The sequence below is a fragment of the Eleutherodactylus coqui genome, chromosome 9, assembly GCF_035609145.1.
Source record: "Eleutherodactylus coqui strain aEleCoq1 chromosome 9, aEleCoq1.hap1, whole genome shotgun sequence".
Taxonomy (NCBI): domain Eukaryota; kingdom Metazoa; phylum Chordata; class Amphibia; order Anura; family Eleutherodactylidae; genus Eleutherodactylus; species Eleutherodactylus coqui.
The window spans coordinates 160420410-160441831 of NC_089845.1; the positions used below are offsets into that span (position 1 = coordinate 160420410).

A 21422-nucleotide genomic window follows, 5' to 3' on the forward strand; every position below is an offset into this window, starting at 1 on the left:
CTAACTAAGAAGTGATCCTGGGTGAGTAAAATAAGATATTCCCCGAAAATAAGCCCTATCGCCTCTTTCGGGGGGAATTAATATAAGACCCTGTCCTATTTTCGGGGAAACGCGGTAGTAGTTTGATGTTGATTCGTTGTTGGTGGAGGAGACATAGGTAGAGCTCTGAGAGAAGGTAGTAGCAGCTTCACAGAAAATATCCACTGATCTCTGACCCTATAAATCCACAAGCAGGGAACACCCACTGAGCTCGAAAACTGCAGCTTTTATGAAGTGTCACCCTTTGTGGCCTCGCTTAACCCCTTATGATCTCGTGCTATCCCGCAGCGGGAGCAAGCTTTCAGTCACAGCCGGCCTCCCGCTGCAACAGCGGGGGTGCATCGGAGATGCGCCCCCCCCCCCCCCGCTGTTAACCCCTTCCCTGCCGCCATCTATGTGGATTGCGGCATGGGAGGGGTTCACAGAGGGAGCGCGCTCCCTCTGTGACATCACCGGGCTCTCACAATATAATCGCAGAGAGCCCGGCTGCGTCCTGTATTGCCATAGCCTGTGATCGCTGTATAAGCGATAAGGCATGGCAGGACAGTAGCCCTGCCATGCCTTATCACAATGATCATAAGTGCTGTAAGTGCCCCAGAGGGACACAAACGGTGTAAAAGAAAGAAAAGAAAAATGAATAAAAAAGAAAAATGTAAAAAAAAGTTTAAAAAACCCCCTTTTTTTATGGTTTTTCTCATATTAGCATAAAAAAAATTAAAACCCCACATATTTGGTATTGTCACGTCCATAACAACGCGTACAATACATTGCACATGCTTTTGACTATGCAGGGAAAAAAGCGTTAAAAAAACACTAAAAAACTGAGGCAAAATGCTAATTTTTAGCATTTTGCCTCCCTAAAAACGCAATAAAAGTGATCAAAAAAGCCGTATATACCCCAAAATGGTACCAATAAAAACTACAGCTCGTCATAGGGCTCTGTAAATAGAAAATTAAAAAAGTTACAGGACTTTGAATGCAGCGATTTAGAAAAAAAAAGATTTCCAAAAAAAGGGTTTTTATTGTAGAAAAGTGGAAAAATTTTGGTATCGTAGTAATCATACCGACAAAAATGTGTTGTGTCATTTATGCTGCATGATTAACTCTGTAAAAAAAAACAAAACCTATGGCAGAATTGATACGCTTTCTCTCCCTGCTATCATAAAAAAAAATAAAAGTTTTACAATGTAGTCTATGTACCCAAAAATGGTGCCGATAAAAACTACAGTTCGCCACGCAAAAAACAAGCCCTCATACTACGGGAAAAATAAAAAAATCGTTGCGTCCTTCAGCCCAAAATAGGCCATGTCCTTAAGGGGTTCATAATAGTATCCTCATTCGTGAGCCTTGCTTAGAAATAGTGTCTCTCTTTGTGGCCCCCGCCTTAATAATAGTGGTCCCCACTTAGTAACTATACCGCTCTTTGTGGCCCTCAGTAAGTACCACTATCCGCCTTTGTGGTGCCCAGCTAGTAGTGGTGGATCAGAGTCCTGTCCCATTTTCTAAACTGCCTGTAAGAACCTTCATCTAAACAGTGATCGGGCAGAGTGCTGTGTGCATCATCCAACCCCTTCCCCCCCGCGCACACTGTACTCTGAACGCAGGTGGGGAAGGAGTTGGATGATGCACACAGCGATTCGGCCTGCGTCCGTGTGACGAAGATTCGTACTGGTGGTTGGGGAGCGATAGAGCGAGGGTCCAGCGACTGGGGCAGTAGGGACTGGGCCATTCAACCCTGTAGCATCCGTGTGGTCTGCCTCTATTGGTGGCATCCCATGGCACACTCTTATTGGCCCCGTGGAATCAGCCAAGTTACCCCTTGTGTGGATCCACTAACGAATTTGCAGTAGAAATATCAGCGTCCGCCTTGAGTCGCTGCTGCAAATCCTATCAAAAAGAAAGGTTGGATTAGCCAGAAGCAAACATACCCTTCGGGCTCACTTACACGGGCGTATGTGTCCTGCATCTCATGCGAATATTGTTCTCACACGTACAATATGCATTATACAGCAAGGGCACATGTACCTGCGTATTCGATAGGTATGTTAAACGTCCATAGCTTAAGGCCCATTTAGACACAATGATAAAGCCGTCTTTTGAGGTATAATCGTTGCGTGTAACTCACTGACATCGGACAGTTTTCGTTAAGCCGTCGCTCATCGTTGTCTTTCAGATGAGCCTTATCTGGGATTCACAGCGGGATACAGCTGATACTATTGTTTCAGCTGTATCCCGCTCCCTGAACACATTCGGGTTATCAAGAACAGAGCGGTCCAGCTGTATAGTCCGCTCCGAGAAGAGAACAGCTGGATGCAGAAGACAAGCGGGGACACCCCGCTTGTCTTCTGCCTCCTCCGCTCCGAGTGCTCAGCTGTATAACACCCGGGCGCTCCGAGCGGTGAACAGCTGGATGCAGAAGACAAGCGGCCCCGCTTGTCTTCTGCAACCCCTGCTCGGAGCGCAAGGTGATTGCTCCACTTTTTAGCGATCACGTTGCGCTGTAAATGGACAAAACGATTATGGCTCAGTAGACATCTTTTAAGCGATAATCGTTGTGCCTAAATGGGCCTTTAGATTGGTGCATATTGTGCATAAAAAAAACCCGCAGGTGTGAGTGACCTCACAGAAATCAATGGGCTTTTAGCACCGACTATTACACATGCAATATGCGGCTGCCGAATGCCCATGTAGGCCCTTGGGCTGGGTTCACATGGGGCGGAAATCTCGTGGAATGTCCACAGCAGGACCGCACAGAAATTCTGCAAGATTTCCGTAACTGAAGTCCCAAGACATTTGGCGCAGGTTTTGAAAGTGGCCTATTCTGCTTCGGCAATCTCTTCCCATAGAGAGGAGAGAGCCGCAGCGGAAACGGTGATACCATTGACATGCCGAGGCTTTGAATTCCGCGCGGCTTGTCTGAAAACGAACTGTCTGCAGCGTGTGGATGAGATTTTTGCAAATCTCGACCACTTTGCTGTTTAGTCTCAGGCTTAAGACTGCAGACGGAACTTGCGCAGCAATTCCGCCCCCTGTGAACCCAGCCAGAGTGAATGTGGCGCCGGGTGTCACCACTACTTGGGTCGGTTAACCATCTGGTGGGTCTATATTACTTACAGTCTGACATATAAAGTTGGGATAAACACTGTGTCACCCTGAGAATTTATGGCGATCTAGAAATACCGCCTTGTGTACACGGGCGGCTCAGACGGGTCATTCGCCCTTTCCAAGAAACGCACTGGCGATGAGTGGGAAATGTAGATGTTTATCCACTCGCTAATACCAGTAATAATTTAATTCATCTTGATGTGACCTTACAGAAGCATGCCCACCTCCGCTCGGCTGGCGTCAGCACCCGCGTGGTGTGAATAGCTCTTCAGCTACATCCATGATTAGGTTTCCCCGAGGACACAACCTGCGCGCTTGATTTGTAAACAGCCAGACGGAGGGGACCTTAAATGTCAGCTACGTATTTATGCCTTGCCTATAGAATGTCAAAAAGGTATAATGTAACAGTCGTTAGGTAGATGCAAGAAGTCCAATACACAACCCTCCTTTACGGAGAACTGCGGGTGCGACAACTAATGCATTGCGTCTTAACCCTTTAAAGGAGTTGTACCGGGGTCACAACGTCTCCCCTGTTCACAAGATATCCACAGGATAACTTGCTGATCAGTGGGGGTCTCACCACTGAGACCTCTCGAGGAGAGGGGTCTTATGTTCCTCTCTGCCTGTCACTACGAGGGTCACTTCTCCCGCCCACAATAACGTCAGCACGAACGGAGTGCTGCATGGCCGCCACTCCATTCATTTTAAGGGGTCTAATGAAAACGCTTGCTGTTAGGCCGTCAGATTAAAAGTGAATGGTCCACCAGAGCTCCATTCAGTCTTCTTCTAATTGTGGGGGGCTGCAGTAAGCCCACAGTGAGGAGGACAGGGGATACAGAATAAGAAATAGCTTGCTGATCGGTAGAGGTCTCACCGCTAAGACCTCAATGGATCTTAAAACGGAGGTCCCATGTCCCCTGGCCTCCTCACTGCGAGCTTACTGCACCCCACCGAATGGAGTGCTGGTTGTGTAAGCACACTGCTGCTCCGTTCACTTGGGAAGTGATGGTCTGTCTTCTCTCACTGACGCGTTTCTCTCCTCACGTGTTCTCTGTGTCTTACCGGTCCTGACCACCAATGGAGTGAAACGCGTTTTGGAGAAAGTATAGCTCCTTTTTCAAACACAAATCTGGTGGTCTAGGTTGCTTGTAATGCGGTCTTGGTTTAGGTTGCTTGAAAAAGGAGCTATACTTGCTTCTAAACGTGTTGCATGGTTTGTTTTTCCCCCTATTGTTGCCTGTGTCTGCATGTTTTCTTGTCAATAAACCAGTCAACATTGAGACCTTCGAGGACTCCCTCTGGCTCAGGACGTTCCTGGATTTAGAGGAGTCCTGTATTCTTATAGGGCTCCTCTACGAAGTAAGTTACCCCCATCATTAGACCTATATTGCTTATCCAAAGTGCATAGGAGCGCGGGGTTCTTTTCCCCATTGTCCACGGTGTTTCTGACCGAGGTCCCTCCCCAGACACTCTCCCTAAGGACTAGGGATTCTGCTCTTCTGGATACTAGCCTCTCTCCGGACTGACGGTGAGGTCGCCTGTCATCGGATGGGTGCTTCACACCACCTTTTACATCTCTACCCATCTACCGATTTTTGCTTAGCCACCTTCTTGAAGGAATCCTTAGATTGGAGCGCTAGTCCGCTGATTTTCTCATTTATTCCCTATCCACAGGGTAGGGGATAACTTCCTGAACAGTGCGGTCTCACCACACCTGAGAACAGGGGTCCAATCCTCCCCCCAAGGAGACTGAATGGGGTAGTGGCGGTCAAGCATGCACAGTGCCACTCATTTTAATGGGAGAGATAGCAGGTACCAGCGCTTGGCGATTTCTGTCAGCCCCATTGAAATGAATGGAGTAGCGGCCGTGCACATATGGGCATTGCTTCAGTCAATGTGATGCCACTGCAGGTGGGAGAAGCATCCCCACAGTGACAAGGAGAGGGAACCTGGGTCCTCTTGGGATCAGTGAGGGTCTCAGAGGTGAGACCCCACTGAGGAGACTTTTATTACCTGTAGTATGAATAGGTGATAAAAGTTAATTCTGATAGAACACCTTTAAAGATATTGTTCGGTTCGGACATTCCATTTCTGTACAAATTGTCTTCAGTTGATATGCTGACTACAAGGTACCCTGCAGCATGGACGCCCAGTGATCAGCTGTTATGTGTGCAGTGGAAGTGTTAATTTCCCTACAGTGCGCCCGCAGGAAAGGTTAGGTATTACACTGTTTTCAATCAAATCCATAGGCTTTCTATGTAATGCACAGACATGCTGGGATCTCCAGAGAGATGTTCTTTGTAGATGTTCTCCTGTGTTCCTCTGCACTTTGGGCTCACTGATCCCCCACCACCCACCTTCCCAAATTGAACGACTACCGGTTGCACATGTAGGATGTTGTTCCATTCACTTTCAATGGGACTAACAGAAATAGCTGAGTGCAAGTGCTTGCCCGTTTCCGTCAGCCCCATTGAAATGAACGGAGCGGTGGGTGGGCAAGCTCGACCACTGCTCCAATCATTCCGATGTCACTGCGGGGAGTGAAATGTCCCCACAGGGAGAGGGGACACGGAAACCACATCCTCAGAATCAGTAGAGCTCTCAGACCCCAACCAATAATAAAGTTATCCACTATCCCATTGATATCTTTAGATTTTGGGATAACCCCTTTAATGCGACATTTCTTGCTCAATTTCTGCCAAAAATCTACCAGACATACTCAAAAAGTGCACGTGGACGGTTGGGCGCGTCGGGGGTTTCAGCTGCAAAAGACATTAACCTCTTCACATGTGCGATGGCGCTCCGACCTCCCCTCACTTCTGTGTTCCCTCGCTAATCCTGTACATCACCCAGCTCAATTATGCTTCCCATTGGACTGTCCTAATGTCTTCTGATGGGGATAAAAAAATTTGCAGCAGGCTCCATGTCAGAGCAGATCCCGCACGACCGGCTTCCATTGAAGTCAATGGAATCTGTCCGATCCGCTGCCCGTCCGCAATTTTTATTGTGGACGGGTCGCGGATTCTGTGGAAAAGCCAGCACTTCCGCACACGTCCGTAGTGAAGAAAATGAAGACCCAGACGGGTAAGTAGAAGACCCACAGTGTCCTCAGCCGTAGGTGGGGTCGGATTTTGCTGCGGGCTCCTGCATGCGGAATCCAATCTGCCAGTGAACATGAGGCCCTAGGGAGAAAGCTTGGGAAAGGATTAGATAATCAGATATCAAACATTCTAAAGGCTCATTTACACTCAAAGATAGTCTTTCACACGATTGAAAGATTGACAATTCTAGCGATTATTCTGCAATCAGCTCCTTTGTTCTTGCATTGGCTGTCCGCCACCTTGGAGAACACAGTGTGCGGTCCCTGCTATCTTTTCTCCGGCTGAATGATGGATTTTAAGCTCACCTTAAAATCATGCTTCAGCCGAAAAGTAAACGATGGTAGCATTTACACGCAACGGTTATCGCTCATATACCATCGTTTGAACAAGTTTTGAGCGATAATCGTTGCGTGTAAATGGAACTCTAGTTGATTGATTTTCATGCAATAATTGTCATCCATTAAATGTATTATATGCTGAAGTAAAATTATATAAGAACGAGCGTACAAGGGAGGAAGACTATAGGAATAATGGTACCCAAGTGCCGGGAGGGCAAGTAATGGGGTGCGTCCTCGTAGCAGCATCCTAGCTCGCCTTTACCCTTCTTCTATGCAAAGACTAGACAAAGACTAGAGTCAGTAAAATATATTTCACAAGCTTAAGAGAATATAGACTGTATGATTAACCCTTTCCAATTCACTGTCTGACGACATTCTGATTGAAGGCTGTACAGCTTCCGATGTCGGAAGACATCCAGCAGGGTATTCTTACTGTATATTAATGGCCGTTCTGTTGATGGAGGCCTCTCCAGCATGTCGCATACTGCAGTACTGGCTCTAGCCAGCAGGTGGTATTGTATAATGGCAGAAAGAGAAAAACCTAGGAAACCCTGAATCCAAAATTGGATTGCAAAGGGTTAAAGCACAGAAGTATGTACGGTGACACCGCTGCTTCTGATTGGCCACAGCGGATACCTGCGCAGCCAGCAATACATTATATTATTGGCTGGAAAAAAGAATTACCGGCCTGGTGGCAACCTGCTACTGTTTTGAGGTCCTGCAGACTGCGGCCTGAGGCAATAGACTCAGGTCGCCTCGTGATAGGGGCACCCCTGCCTGACTGCGTCTTCCCAGACGCCAATACTTTCACCTCCTGAGGGGACCATGATGAGGATCTTAGGTGGATTCCATCTTCAAGTCTCGGTCGTCTGCTGTAAATCCTTTCGTGTAAACAGGTGTCGTAACAATTTGCTGTGTAGAACGCGGTGACAGAAGAGCTGACAATCAATGAACGATAGACGCTGCCAAACTATTGGTCGGTGTGAAGTATGCCAAGCGAATACTATACGATCACCACATCACCGCTGCTTGCAGGATCGCTCCGATTTGTCTTACTGTGTAAATGGACCCGAAATATCCTTAATAGTCTGGGATTCTTCACGCTGTTGGAGAAGCGGACATCCGACTACGGAGTGCAGACAAACTGCTCCCAGTGACCCAGTCTTACGGTGTTGTGGCCGTCCAGACGGAAACAAACAGAAACGTAGACCAAAGTTGTCGCAACGTATTGCCGTAGGATAGGTGATAAATGTGTGAGTGCTGGTACATCCCCCGATCACGAGAACGGCACGGCCTGTGTACCCCGTAGTGCAGCCATGCAGGACCACCGCCCCATTCACCGTCTATGGAAATAGCCTAACAATGCGCTAATTTATCTCCCGCAGTCCACTAAAAGAGAATGCAGCGGTGGGCAATTTTTTGGGAGGGCAGGGAGAAAAAAACCAAAAACACCAATTCTGCCATTTTTTCTTACAGTGTTAGGCTAACTTCACACGGGCGAGTGTAATATTGGGTGGTGAATCACGGCCCAATATCGCGCTCGCCAACATGCGATTTCCCCGCGGATGCGAGGTGTTTTTATATGAAAATCGCATCACTTCGGGGAAGGATTGTGGAGCGTCTCCCATTGTTTTCAATAAGGAGACCTCGCAGCTAGCACCAAGTGCGATGCTTCCGCCGGCCTATTGAAAACAATGGGAAATGCAATGCAAGGGCGCGCCAAAAGATCCGACGTGCTGGGATTTTTTTTCCCCTTCATCTCATCGCCGTGCAATACGGGGAAAATAATAAATAAATGGCCGGAAGAATAGGGTTCGTCTTCGTGGAAGGTTTGTACACCTCGCAATGCACAAATCCTGCGTGATTTTCTCGGCCGCGTGAAACCGACCTTAATCATGCAGCATAAATACATAAGACGTTATTGTTTTTCTGCGGGTTTGTGCGATTACAATACCGACAGTATATATATATATTGTTTTGCTTCTTTTTCACAGTAAAACCCTTTTGGGGAGGGATTGTATTTTTTTTTTGCGCTGCTGCGTTTAAAGTCCCAGAACTTATCTTCTTCATGGACGGACCTGTGTGAGGGCTTTATGTTTGTGTGACAGGTTGTAGTTTTGATCACTTTTATTGCGTTTTTTGGGAGGCAAAAAAAACTTAAAAAGCATTGCGGCTCAGTTTTTTTTTGCAGTGCGGGATAAAAAGTGTGTTCCATCTATTGCGCAGGTCACTGCGGATGAGAAACACCAAACCTGTTTTTTTAAATGAAAGAGGGGAAAGTGAGCAAAAAAATTGGTAGAGCTTCTGAGCGTGCGCCATGTTGTACGTATAGGGCATTTCATGTTAACCGGCTACTGCCCATCACACACGTGGATGCCGTGTGATAAATGGTTTTGGTGGGACGAACCCTTTAAAGTTAGTCCTTCAATTTGAATACTATTTTCGGTGATTCAAATGGACCCCAAAGGCTGAGAGTCGAGCCAAGTACAGTCTGCGGCAAGAAGGCAAAGAGATCCTACCTAATGGTTATAGCCTCCTGCGTTTAATTCTTTTATGGACTCAGTAGGGATTTAGTTCGGCCACCTATTCCTTAATTGTAAAGTCCACAGCCATTGCGGAATATCGCCAGCGATATTCTGCCGCGGGGGAGCAGGGGGGTCCTTGTCAGTTCTCTGCGGTGAGCCTATCTGACAGATAGGCTCACCGTGGAGAATCGCGGCATCCCGCGATTTAGATCCCACGAGCGGAGATTCGCTATGGGAAGCCTTCACTGGATTATCACCATGGGTAACGCAAATAATGGGCTCCATGTCTGTGCATCTCGCAACGGGATGAAAGTGCACATGTAAATGTGGCCTAATCCGGTCATACGTGATACTGCCTGCATTAATTAAAGGCGGTCTGTGTGGTGCAGCCATGGCAACTAATTAAAGTCGCTTCCACTTCTGCACTGGAGCCTCCTTTGGAGTTCTGTCGCAGATCTGGCACAAAATAACGGAAGAAAATGCAGCGCTTTTTTGTCCGGTAAAATGACAGGCAGCTGAGCAGAAACCAAACAGACGCCATTCTAGTCAATGGAGTCCATTCAGCGCCGTTCCATTCCGTCATAAGACGGATCACATTCGGCCAGGGGATAACCCCTTTCCTGCTCCCTGAACAGAGCAGAAAAACAGAACCCCCGGTGCAGGTGTAAGAGGCGCCGCCTCCAGGTGTGAGCGCCGCCACCGCCGCCAGGTGTGAGCATCGCCACCGCCTCCAGGTGTGAGCATCACCACCACTTCCAGGTGTGAGCATCGCCACCGCCTCCAGGTGTGAGCGCCGCTGCCACCGGGTGTGAGCCGCCGCCTCCAGGTGTGAGAGCCGCCGCCTCCAGGTGTGAGCGCCGCCGCCTCCAAGTGTTTTCTGACCTCCAAGAGAATATCTTAAAAACCGCTTCCGCCACCACTTTGTCCACCAATAAAGCCACATAGATGGATTTTGCCTGCCCTCCTCACTTGTGGCTGTGGCTCCTTCCGCTTCCTCTCCAAACCCACGAGCCTGCGCTCCGACTTCTCTGTGCGGCTGTTCCCATAACACTCAGTATTATTATCTGCTTTTGATTGGCCGCGGTTGGAGGACAGAGCTGCGGAGCCGATTCACGATGTCCTGGGTGCTACAAAGCTTTTGATTGGCCGCAGTTGGAGCACAGGGCTGTGGAGCCGGTTTGCGGTGTGTCCTGGGTGCTACGAAGCCTCTGATTGGCCACGGTGGGAAGACGGAGATGCGGAGCCGGTTCGCGGTTTCCTGGGCGCTACAAAGCTTCTGATTGGCCGCAGTTTGAGGACTGAGCTGCGATGCCGATTCACGGTGTCCTGGGCGCTATGAAGCCTCTGATTCGCCGCAGTTGGAGGATGAAGCTGCGGAGCTGGTTCGCGGTGTCCTGGGCACTACGAAGCCTCTGATTGGCCGCGGTTGGAGGACAGAGCTGCGGAGCCGATTCACGCTGTCCTGGGCGCTACGAAGCCTCCGATTGGCCGCGGTTGGAGGACGGAGCCGGTTCACGGTGTCCTGGGTGCTACGAAGCCTCTGATTGGCCGCAGTTTGAGGACTGAGCTGCGGAGCCGATTCACGGTGCCCTGAGTGCTACGAAGCCTCCGATTGGCCGCGGTTAGAGGACAGAGCTGCTGAGCCAGTTTGCGGTGTCCTGGGCACTACGAAGCCTCTGATTGGCCGCAGTTGGAGGACGGAGCTGCGGAGCAGGTTCGCGGTGTCCTAGGTGCTATGAAGCCTCTGATTGGCCGCAGTTGGAGGATGGAGCCGATTCGTAGTGTCCTAGGTGCTATGAATCCTCTGATTGGCCGCAGTTGGAGGACGGAGCAGCGGAGCTGGTTCGCGGTGTCCTCGGTGCTACAAAGCCTGATTGGCCGAGGTTGGAGGACGGAGCTGCAGAGCCGATTCACGCTGTCCTGGGTTCTACAAAGCTTTTGATTGGCCGTAGTTGGAGGACAGGGCTGCGGAGCTGGTTCGTGGTGTCCTGGGTGCTACGAAGCCTCTGATTGGCTGCGGTTGGAGGACGGAGCTGCGGATCCGGTTCACGGTGTCCTGGGCGCTACGAAGCCTCTGATTGGCTGCAGTTGGAGGACGGAGCTGCGGAGTCGATTCACGCTGTCCTGGGCGCTACGAAGCCTCCGATTGGCCGCGGTTGGAGGACGGAGATGCGGAGCCGATTCACGATGTCCTGGGCGCTACGAAGCCTCTGATTGGCTGCAGTTGGAGGAAGGAGCCGTGGAGTCGGTTCGCGGTGTCCTAGGTGCTATGAAGCCTCCGATTGGCTGCAGTTGGAGGACGGAGCTGATTCGTAGTGTCCTAGGTGCAATGAATCCTCTGATTGGCCGCAGTTGGAGGACAGAGCTGCGGAGTCGATTCACGCTGTCCTGGGCGCTACGAAGCCTCCGATTGGCCGCGGTTGGAGGACGGAGATGCGGAGCCGATTCACGATGTCCTGGGTGCTACAAAGCTTTTGATTGGCCGCGGTTGGAGGACGGAGCTGTGGAGCCGGTTCGCGGTGTCCTGGGCGCTACGAAGCCTCTGATTGGCTGCAGTTGGAGGACGGAGCTGCGGAGCCGGTTCGCGGTGTCCTAGGTGCTATGAAGCCTCTGATTGGACACAGTTAGAGGACAGAGCTGCGGAGTCGATTCACGCTGTCCTGGGCGCTACGAAGCCTCTGATTGGCCACGGTTGGAGGACGGAGCTGCGGAGCCGATTTACGGTGTCCTGGGCGCTACGAAGCCTCTGATTGGCTGCAGTTGGAGGACGGAGCTGCGGAGCCGGTTTGTGGTGTGCTAGGTGCTATGAATCCTCTGATTGGCCGCAGTTGGAGGACGGAGCTGCAGAGTCGGTTCGCGGTGTCCTGGTTGCTACGAAGCCTCCGATTGGCCGCGGTTGGAGGACGGAGCCGGTTCGTGGTGTCCTGGGTGCTACGAAGCCTCTGATTGGCCGAGGTTGGAGGACGGAGTTGGTTCGCAGTGTCCTGGGTAGGGGTGTACATACTTTTTTATATTAACCCTTGTCCTGCCAGCAATCATTAGTCGGAGCCCACACAACCCCTCCCGCTCCCTCATAGACACTGCGCTGTCCGGTTAGAGGATGGAGCTGCTGAGCCAGTTTGCGGTGTCCTGGGCGCTACGAAGCCTCTGATTGGCCGCAGTTGGAGGACGGAGCTGCGGAGCAGGTTCGCGGTGTCCTAGGTGCTATGAAGCCTCTGATTGGCCGCAGTTGGAGGACAGAGCCGATTCGTAGTGTCCTAGGTGCTATGAATCCTCTGATTGGCCGCAGTTGGAGGACGGAGCAGCGGAGCTGGTTCGCGGTGTCCTCGGTGCTACAAAGCCTGATTGGCCGAGGTTGGAGGACGGAGCTGCGGAGCCGATTCACGCTGTCCTGGGTGCTACAAAGCTTTTGATTGGCCGCGGTTGGAGGACAGAGCTGCGGAGCCGATTCACGATGTCCTGGGTGCTACAAAGCTTTTGATTGGCCGCAGTTGGAGGACAGGGCCGCTGAGCCAGTTTGCGGTGTCCTGGGCACTACGAGGCCTCTGATTGGCTGCAGTTGGAGGAAGGAGCTGTGGAGCCGGTTCGCGGTGTCCTACGTGCTATGAAGCCTCCGATTGGCTGCAGTTGGAGGACGGAGCCGATTCATAGTTTCCTAGGTGCAATGAATCCTCTGATTGGCCGCAGTTGGAGGACAGAGCTGCGGAGTCGATTCACTCTGTCCTGGGCGCTACGAAGCCTCCGATTGGCCGCGGTTGGAGGACGGAGATGCAGAGCCGATTCATGATGTCCTGGGTGCTAGAAAGCTTTTGATTGGCCGCAGTTGGAGGACAGGGCTGCGGAGCCGGTTCACGGTGTCCTGGGTGCTACGAAGCCTCTGATTGGCCGCGGTTGGAGGACGGAGCTGTGGAGCCGGTTCGCGGTGTCCTGGGCGCTACGAAGCCTCTGATTGGCTGCAGTTGGAGGACGGAGCTGCGGAGCCGATTCACGCTGTCCTAGGTGCTATGAAGCCTCTGATTGGCCGCAGTTAGAGGACAGAGCTGCGGAGTCGATTCACGCTGTCCTGGGCGCTACGAAGCCTCTGATTGGCCACGGTTGGAGGACGGAGCTGCGGAGCCGGTTCACGGTGTCCTGGGTGCTACGAAGCCTCTGATTGGCCGCGGTTGGAGGACGGAGCTGATTCACGGTGTCCTGGGCGCTACGAAGCCTCTGATTGGCCGCAGTTGGAGGACGGAGCTGCGGAGCCGGTTCGCGGTGTCCTAGGTGCTATGAAGCCTCCGATTGGCCGCGGTTGGAGGACGGAGACGGTTCGCGGTGTCCTGGGTGCTACGAAGCCTCTGATTGGCCGAGGTTGGAGGACGGAGTTGGTTCGCAGTGTCCTGGGTAGGGGTGTACATACTTTTTTATATTAACCCTTGTCCTGCCAGCAATCATTAGTCGGAGCCCACACAACCCCTCCCGCTCCCTCATGGACACTGCGCTGTCCGCGGGGGGCCCAGCAGTCGGACCCCCACCTGTCTGTCTCCTGTGGATGGGTGAGAACTTGGTAAAACATTAGCAGCAAATGTATTAAATTCTCCTTGTTACCCGTAGCAATCAGTCACAGAGCACTATGCGAGGCAGCTGCGCAGTGATGGGTTGCTATGGGCAACAGACTCTAGTTCTCGCCAGCTCCATCACGGTTACTGGAGCCTCAGAGGTACCAACGAAGAACCCGCTTAATACAACACGAGTGCCGAGGAGGCAGTATGGCGGGGGTCCCGGCTCTGGGGGGTTTCCCGCCCTTTCTCCCCCGCGTCCGGGTCACCTCAGGACAGTCGGGGGTCTCCTGTACGCCAGGTCACGTGACGCACGGCTGTATTCATTGAAGCCCCGCCCAACCAGCGCGCCCAGGATTACCAAGTGACGTACGAAAGGGCGTGGTCATAGTAAAACGGGGGAGTTTTAGAGATCGGGGGCGTGGTTTAGGATGAGGCGGGGCGTCCAGCGGGAGGCGGGCTGCTCGGTGGCGGGGGTGGCAGTATCGGCACGCACGGCCTCGGTGGAGCAGCGGGTTGGAGAACCGGCAGGGTGATCGGTAAGTAGCGATGGCGGCGGCTGGCCGCGGGAGTGGGGAGGAATCACTGCACAGTTGCTGGGCAACGCCGGAGCTGGAGGCGCCGCTCCCTCCACAAAGAGCTCCGTTATCTCCTCACGTAGTCAGTACATGCCACATACAACACGTCACCCGCCGCATCCCCTGCTGTGCCGAGCTACATACATGTAGTGTGTGCTGTACCACAAGTCTAGGGTACTACATACATGTAGCGTGTGCTGAACCACAAGTCTAGGGTACTACATACATGTAGCGTGTGCCGAACCCACAAGTCTAGGGCGCTACATACATGTAGCGTGTGCCGAACCCACAAGTCTAGGGCGCTACATACATGTAGCGTGTGCCGAACCCACAAGTCTAGGGCACTACATACATGTATTGTGTGCCGAACCCACAAGTCTAGGGTACTACATACATGTAATGTGTGCTGAACCACAAGTCTAGGGTACTACATACATGTAATGTGTGCTGAACCACAAGTCTAGGGTACTACATACATGTAATGTGTGCTGAACCACAAGTCTAGGGTACTACATACATGTAATGTGTGCTGAACCACAAGTCTAGGGTACTACATACATGTAATGTGTGCTGAACCACAAGTCTAGGGTACTACATACATGTAATGTGTGCTGAACCACAAGTCTAGGGTGCTACATACATGTAATGTGTGCTGAACCACAAGTCTAGGGTACTACATACATGTAATGTGTGCTGAACCACAAGTCTAGGGCGCTACATACATGTAATGTGTGCTGAACCACAAGTCTAGGGCGCTACATACATGTAATGTGTGCTGAACCACAAGTCTAGGGTGCTACATACATGTATTGTGTGCTGAACCACAAGTCTAGGGCGCTACATACATGTAGTGTGTGCTGAACCACAAGTCTAGGGCGCTACATACATGTAGTGTGTGCTGAACCACAAGTCTAGGGCGCTACATACATGTAGTGTGTGCTGAACCACATGTCTAGGGCGCTACATACATGTAGTGTGTGCTGAACCACAAGTCTAGGGCGCTACATACATGTAGTGTGTGCTGAACCACAAGTCTAGGGCGCTACATACATGTAGCGTGTGCCGAACCCACAAGTCTAGGGCGCTACATACATGTAGTGTGTGTGGTACCGCAGGTCTAGGGCACTGCATACATGTATTGTGTGCCGAACCCACAAGTCTAGGGCGCTACATACATGTATTGCGTGCTGAACCACAAGTCTAGGGCACTACATACATGTAGCGTGCGCGGTACCGCAAGTCTAGGGCACTACGTACATGTAGCGTGCGCGGTACCGCAAGTCTAGGGCACTACGTACATGTAGCGTGCGCGGTACCGCAAGTCTAGGGCACTACGTACATGTAGCGTGCGCCGAACCCGCAAGTCTAGGGCACTACGTACATGTAGCGTGCGCGGTACCGCAAGTCTAGGGCACTACGTACATGTAGCGTGCGCCAGTACCGCAAGTCTAGGGCACTACGTACATGTAGCGTGCGCCGGTACCGCAAGTCTAGGGCACTACGTACATGTAGCGTGCGCCGGTACCGCAAGTCTAGGGCACTACGTACATGTAGCGTGCGCCGGTACCGCAAGTCTCGGGCACTACGTACATGTAGCGTGCGCCGAACCCGCAAGTCTCGGGCACTACGTACATGTAGCGTGCGCCGAACCCGCAAGTCTCGGGCACTACGTACATGTAGCGTGCGCCGAACCCGCAAGTCTCGGGCACTACGTACATGTAGCGTGCGCCGAACCCGCAAGTCTCGGGCACTACGTACATGTAGCGTGCGCCGAACCCGCAAGTCTCGGGCACTACGTACATGTAGCGTGCGCCGAACCCGCAAGTCTCGGGCACTACGTACATGTAGCGTGCGCCGAACCCGCAAGTCTCGGGCACTACGTACATGTAGCGTGCGCCGAACCCGCAAGTCTCGGGCACTACGTACATGTAGCGTGCGCCGAACCCGCAAGTCTCGGGCACTACGTACATGTAGCGTGCGCCGAACCCGCAAGTCTCGGGCACTACGTACATGTAGCGTGCGCGGTACCGCAAGTCTAGGGCACTACGTACATGTAGCGTGCGCCGAACCCGAAAGTCTCGGGCACTACGTACATGTAGCGTGCGCCGAACCCGCAAGTCTCGGGCACTACGTACATGTAGCGTGCGCCGAACCCGCAAGTCTCGGGCACTACGTACATGTAGCGTGCGCCGAACCCGCAAGTCTCGGGCACTACGTACATGTAGCGTGCGCCGAACCCGCAAGTCTCGGGCACTACGTACATGTAGCGTGCGCCGAACCCGCAAGTCTCGGGCACTACGTACATGTAGCGTGCGCCGAACCCGCAAGTCTCGGGCACTACGTACATGTAGCGTGCGCCGAACCCGCAAGTCTCGGGCACTACGTACATGTAGCGTGCGCCGAACCCGCAAGTCTCGGGCACTACGTACATGTAGCGTGCGCCGAACCCGCAAGTCTCGGGCACTACGTACATGTAGCGTGCGCCGAACCCGCAAGTCTCGGGTACATGTATGCAATACATTAAATTTGTGCTACAATACATGTGTGTGATACACTAATACTTGTGGTTCAGCACACGCTACATGTATGTCAAACTCTAGACATGTGGTTCGGCACACGCTACAAGTCTAGGGTACAACATACATGTAGCGAGTGCTGGACCACAAGTATTAGTGTATCACACACGTATTGTAGCACAAATGTAATGTATTGCATACATGTACCACAAGTGTGGGTTCGGCGCACGCTACATGTATGTAGTACATGCCAATTGCGAATGGGCCGCACGGCTACTCCACATACGTTACCTGGGTACATACCCGTAGCACCTATATATCTCTGTCGTCCCTCACAAGCAGCCGCATTACGCTATACATATGTAACATAGCACAATTGTGTAATAGTACATGTATGTTTGGGGTATCCATGCAGCATAATGACTGCACACAGGTCATGTGTACACTGTTACACGTGTGTGCAACTTGACACAAACATTACATATGCACCGTCATACATACATGTATATTTTCAAGTTACTTATGTGACTACACTCCTACAGCTCTGTGTGTAGATGACATGTACACGTGTTATCTCCATATGCATTCAGCACTATGTATATGTAGCATACTACCTACATGTAACCACAACATATCTGTCCGTGTACTGCCCCTTATAGCTGGCTCCGTGTTTATATGAAACCTCTGGGGATTATATTCCACATACATGCCACATGTATGACCCGCTGTGTCCACTCACACACTATCCGTGTTCCCCACTATATAGTATAGGACACGCAGCAGCGGCCCCCTTCCTGGATACATTGTATGATATCTGGTGGATACATTGTTACCGGCAGGCTGTGGAGAGGGATTACCACAATGTAACAGATGGTGGCCCCTCCACAACAATGGTGCGTCCCCGGAGGGTGACGATGTACAAGTGACATCACCCCTGACTCACTCACCTCTTCCTATAAGCGGGTGACTCATGTTCCCTGTGCCCTCATCACGGGCACTGACCTCTGCCCTGTTATATCATCCTGATGTAATATGTTCCCAGCAGGAGGAACACGGCGTTCGGACTGCAGTAGATGCAGGAATATATTTATACAGTACCAGGAACTCTGAAAACAGCTGGAGATGTGGGGGCCCCGGGGAAGAGGAAGGGGCCGGGGAACGCTTGGATACAAAATGTGATACGGGCAGGCATGGAGGCTCTAGTACCCTGTTGTACCGTCTCTAGCTTAGATACAAGATGTGATACGGGTGGGCATCGAGGCTCTAGTACCCTGTTGTACCGTCTCTAGCTTGGATACAAGATATACTACAGGTGGGCATGGAGGCTCTAGTACCCTGTTGTACCATCTCTAGCTTAGATACAAGATGTGATATAGGGAGCATGGAGGCTCTAGCACCCTGTTGTACCGCCTCTAGCTTAGATACAAGATGTGATATAGGGAGCATGGAGGCTCTAGCACCCTGTTGTACCGCCTCTAGCTTGGATACAAGATATGATACTGGCAGGCATGAAGGCTCTAGTACCCTGTTGTACCATCTCTAGCTTAGATACAAGATGTAATACGGGTGAGCATGGAGGCTCTAGTACCCTGTTGTACCGCCTCTAGCTTGGATACAAGATGTGATATGGGGGGCATGGAGGCTCTAGTACCCTGTTGTACCGTCTCTAGCTTAGATACAAGATGTGATACGGGGGGCATGGAGGCTCTAGTACCCTGTTGTACCGTCTCTAGCTTAGATACAAGATGTGATACCGGGGGCATGGAGGCTCTAGTACCCTGTTGTACCGTCTCTAGCTTAGATACAAGATGTGATACGGGGGGCATGGAGGCTCTAGTACCCTGTTGTACCATCTCTAGCTTAGATACAAGATGTGATATGGGGAGCATGGAGGCTCTAGCACCCTGTTGTACCGCCTCTAGCTTGGATACAAGATATGATACTGGCAGGCATGAAGGCTCTAGTACCCTGTTGTACCATCTCTAGCTTAGATACAAGATGTAATACGGGTGGGCATGGAGGCTCCAGTACCCTGTTGTACCGTCTCTAGCTTAGATACAAGATGTAATACGGGTGGGCATGGAGGCTCCAGTACCCTGTTGTACCGTCTCTAGCTTAGATACAAGATGTAATATGGGGGGCATGGAGGCTCCAGTACCCTGTTGTACCGTCTCTAGCTTAGATACAAGATGTGATATGGGGGGCATGGAGGCTCCAGTACCCTGTTGTACCGTCTCTAGCTTAGATACAAGATGTGATATGGGGGGCATGGAGGCTCCAGTACCCTGTTGTACCGTCTCTAGCTTAGATACAAGATGTGATATGGGGGGCATGGAGGCTCCAGTACCCTGTTGTACCGTCTCTAGCTTAGATACAAGATGTGATATGGGGGGCATGGAGGCTCTAGCACCCTGTTGTACCACCTCTAGCTTGGATACGGAGGGGCATACAGTATATGGTATCCTATGACATATCGCTCCACATTTGCTGTACCTGAGCGTCTAGATCATGTACACTCGTAGACCGTGGCATTTGGCATCCCATGCATGTTCTATTTGCGATAAATCTGGCGACTGGGCAGCCACAGAAGTGACAGTGTTGTGGGGGCTCCTGGGACCCCCTTGTGTGTGCGGCCGAGCATTATCCTGCTGGAAGCCGCCATGAGAGGAACACGTGGCTGCAGGATGTCCTGAACATATCGCTGAGCGGTCATTGGCCCTCGTACCACTATTAGGGGACAGACTTTCATATGCAATGGCCACTCAGACCATCACACCAGCAGGGGGCAGTGTGCCGCTCCACAGCAAAGACTGGATTGAGGCGCTCATCCCGAGGTCTACAGACACGAACTCGGCCGTCATCAGCGCCCAAACCAAAACTGGATTCATCACTGAAGACAATCCAGTAGGAACTGTAGCGTCCAGTTTCATTGCTGCAAACGGAGGTGACGGTGGGTGTCGGAGGCCGTGCATGTAATGGGGGCCGCCAGACTAAATGTCCTTCAGCCAAGTGCCTGAAAATGGTTCCAACAGTCATCGGGGTGTAAGGATGGCGGACAACGGAAAAGTTGGAGCTGCTGATCCTTGTCGGACGATCAGACCCTCCTCTCTACTGGTGGTCTGTCGGGGGTCCTGAGCCCGGTCACCTTGTGTGCCCCCATCCACTGGTCCCAACACCTCCTAACAGTCTGGTCAGAATGGTCGGTGGGGAACAATTCACTGATACGACCATCCAGCTTCTCACATCCCAATAATGCGCCCCTCTCAGACTCTGGTAACGGGGTGAAATCTCTTCTCTGCGTCGTAGATGCGTCTAGTGGCCAACAAGCTCTACAAGCGGAAGAAGAGGTCAGAACATACAAGGAGCCTCCGAGAGCCTCTTATAGGCCAAGGGGGAACCACTTTTAGGGCCTCCGGTGACAAGACCGTCCATCTAATCACCACAACTCTCATCATTTACAGATCTGCCTTAGATGGAACCGCATGCCAGGTTCTGCAGCAAAATGACAACTACTTCTCCTGGGGGTGGGTTTTGACAATGAGTGTGTTTATGCTCCATAGTGCGCGCTTGAAATGCCGTAGCATGTCCTGTTATGGACCAAAATAGTCAGTGGCCCCCGTACAGATGCAGGGGCCTCGCGATGCCAGCTCATTGACGCATTAAAGAGTAGCTGCCCTTTCATTCTGGGGCGCTCGGTCCCCGTCGGACGGTTTTGGCTCCTTCCAGCAAATGACCCCGTGAAGCGCTTATATAGCGCTATATGGGGCCGTCTTCAGCTGCCAAGAACGGCCGGCGACACGAGCGCTCCGGAGTGAAAGCTCCTAAATCGGACTGCATGAAATGAATAGTAAAACCGTGACGCGGTCCGCATACCTGGGGACACGCAGGGGTGTGCTCTGGGTATTCATGGACCAAGGACCACATACACCTATTTGAATGAGTCTAAAAGTTGAAGTAGAACGTACGAGGGTGAGTCAATAATTATCCGCACTCCAGTTATATTACAACCTCTGTTGGCCGCACTGTCTTATTAACGCTTTCCGTTGTAGGTCGCTGTCTCCCCAGTCGCTGCGGTGCAGATTTGAACGTGTTACGTCGGTTAATTTGTGACTGCGGTGCAAGAAAAAATGGCTGCCCCACCTGTGATTGGCACGAAAGAAGAGCAGCGTGCGGTGATTCGCTTTTTGTGGTCCGAGGGTATGTGCGGTGCCGATATTTATCGAAGGCTTTGTGCGCAGTATGGAGAAAACGTTTTGTCCCGAAGAAGTGTGTATGAATGGATAGAGAAGTTCAAACAAGGTCGCACAAGTGTCCGGCACGAAGAAGGAGCCGGGCGCCCGTCCACGTCCACCACTGATGACAACATTGAGCGCGTGCGCGAACTCATTCTGTTGGACAGACGAGTGACAGTGGATTATGTTGCAAATCGTTTGCAGATCAGCCACGGCTCTGCCTACACGATAATCCACGACAGACTTGGGTTTCGAAACATTTGTGCAAAATGGGTACCGAAACAAGTGATGGAAGAGGACGACGAACAGAAGCGATAGGGCATCGGAAAGCCAAATCATCGGTGCCCGTTAGTGAGATCTTCGCTGAGGAGCCGAAGCTGAACATTCCAACAGGACGCAGAGGACGCTATCCGAGGGGGTTGTGGGGCTGCATGACGCCGCTGCCCGTAT

At 51.7% G+C, this 21422-nt stretch overlaps 1 protein-coding gene across 2 annotated transcripts in view; it reads left to right on the forward strand.

Annotated features, from left to right (window-relative positions):
* Nucleotides 1–14091: 14091 nt before the first annotated feature.
* PTP4A3 (protein tyrosine phosphatase 4A3) overlaps nt 14092–21422 on the forward strand; it is an 88446-nt gene continuing 81115 nt past the window's right edge. Inside the window, exon 1 of one of the 2 annotated variants that reach the window (XM_066578731.1) lies at nt 14092–14185. The gene's annotated coding sequence lies outside the window, so the exon portion shown is untranslated. The remainder of the gene's footprint in view (nt 14186–21422) is intronic. The other variant, XM_066578734.1, reaches the window with a different exon arrangement.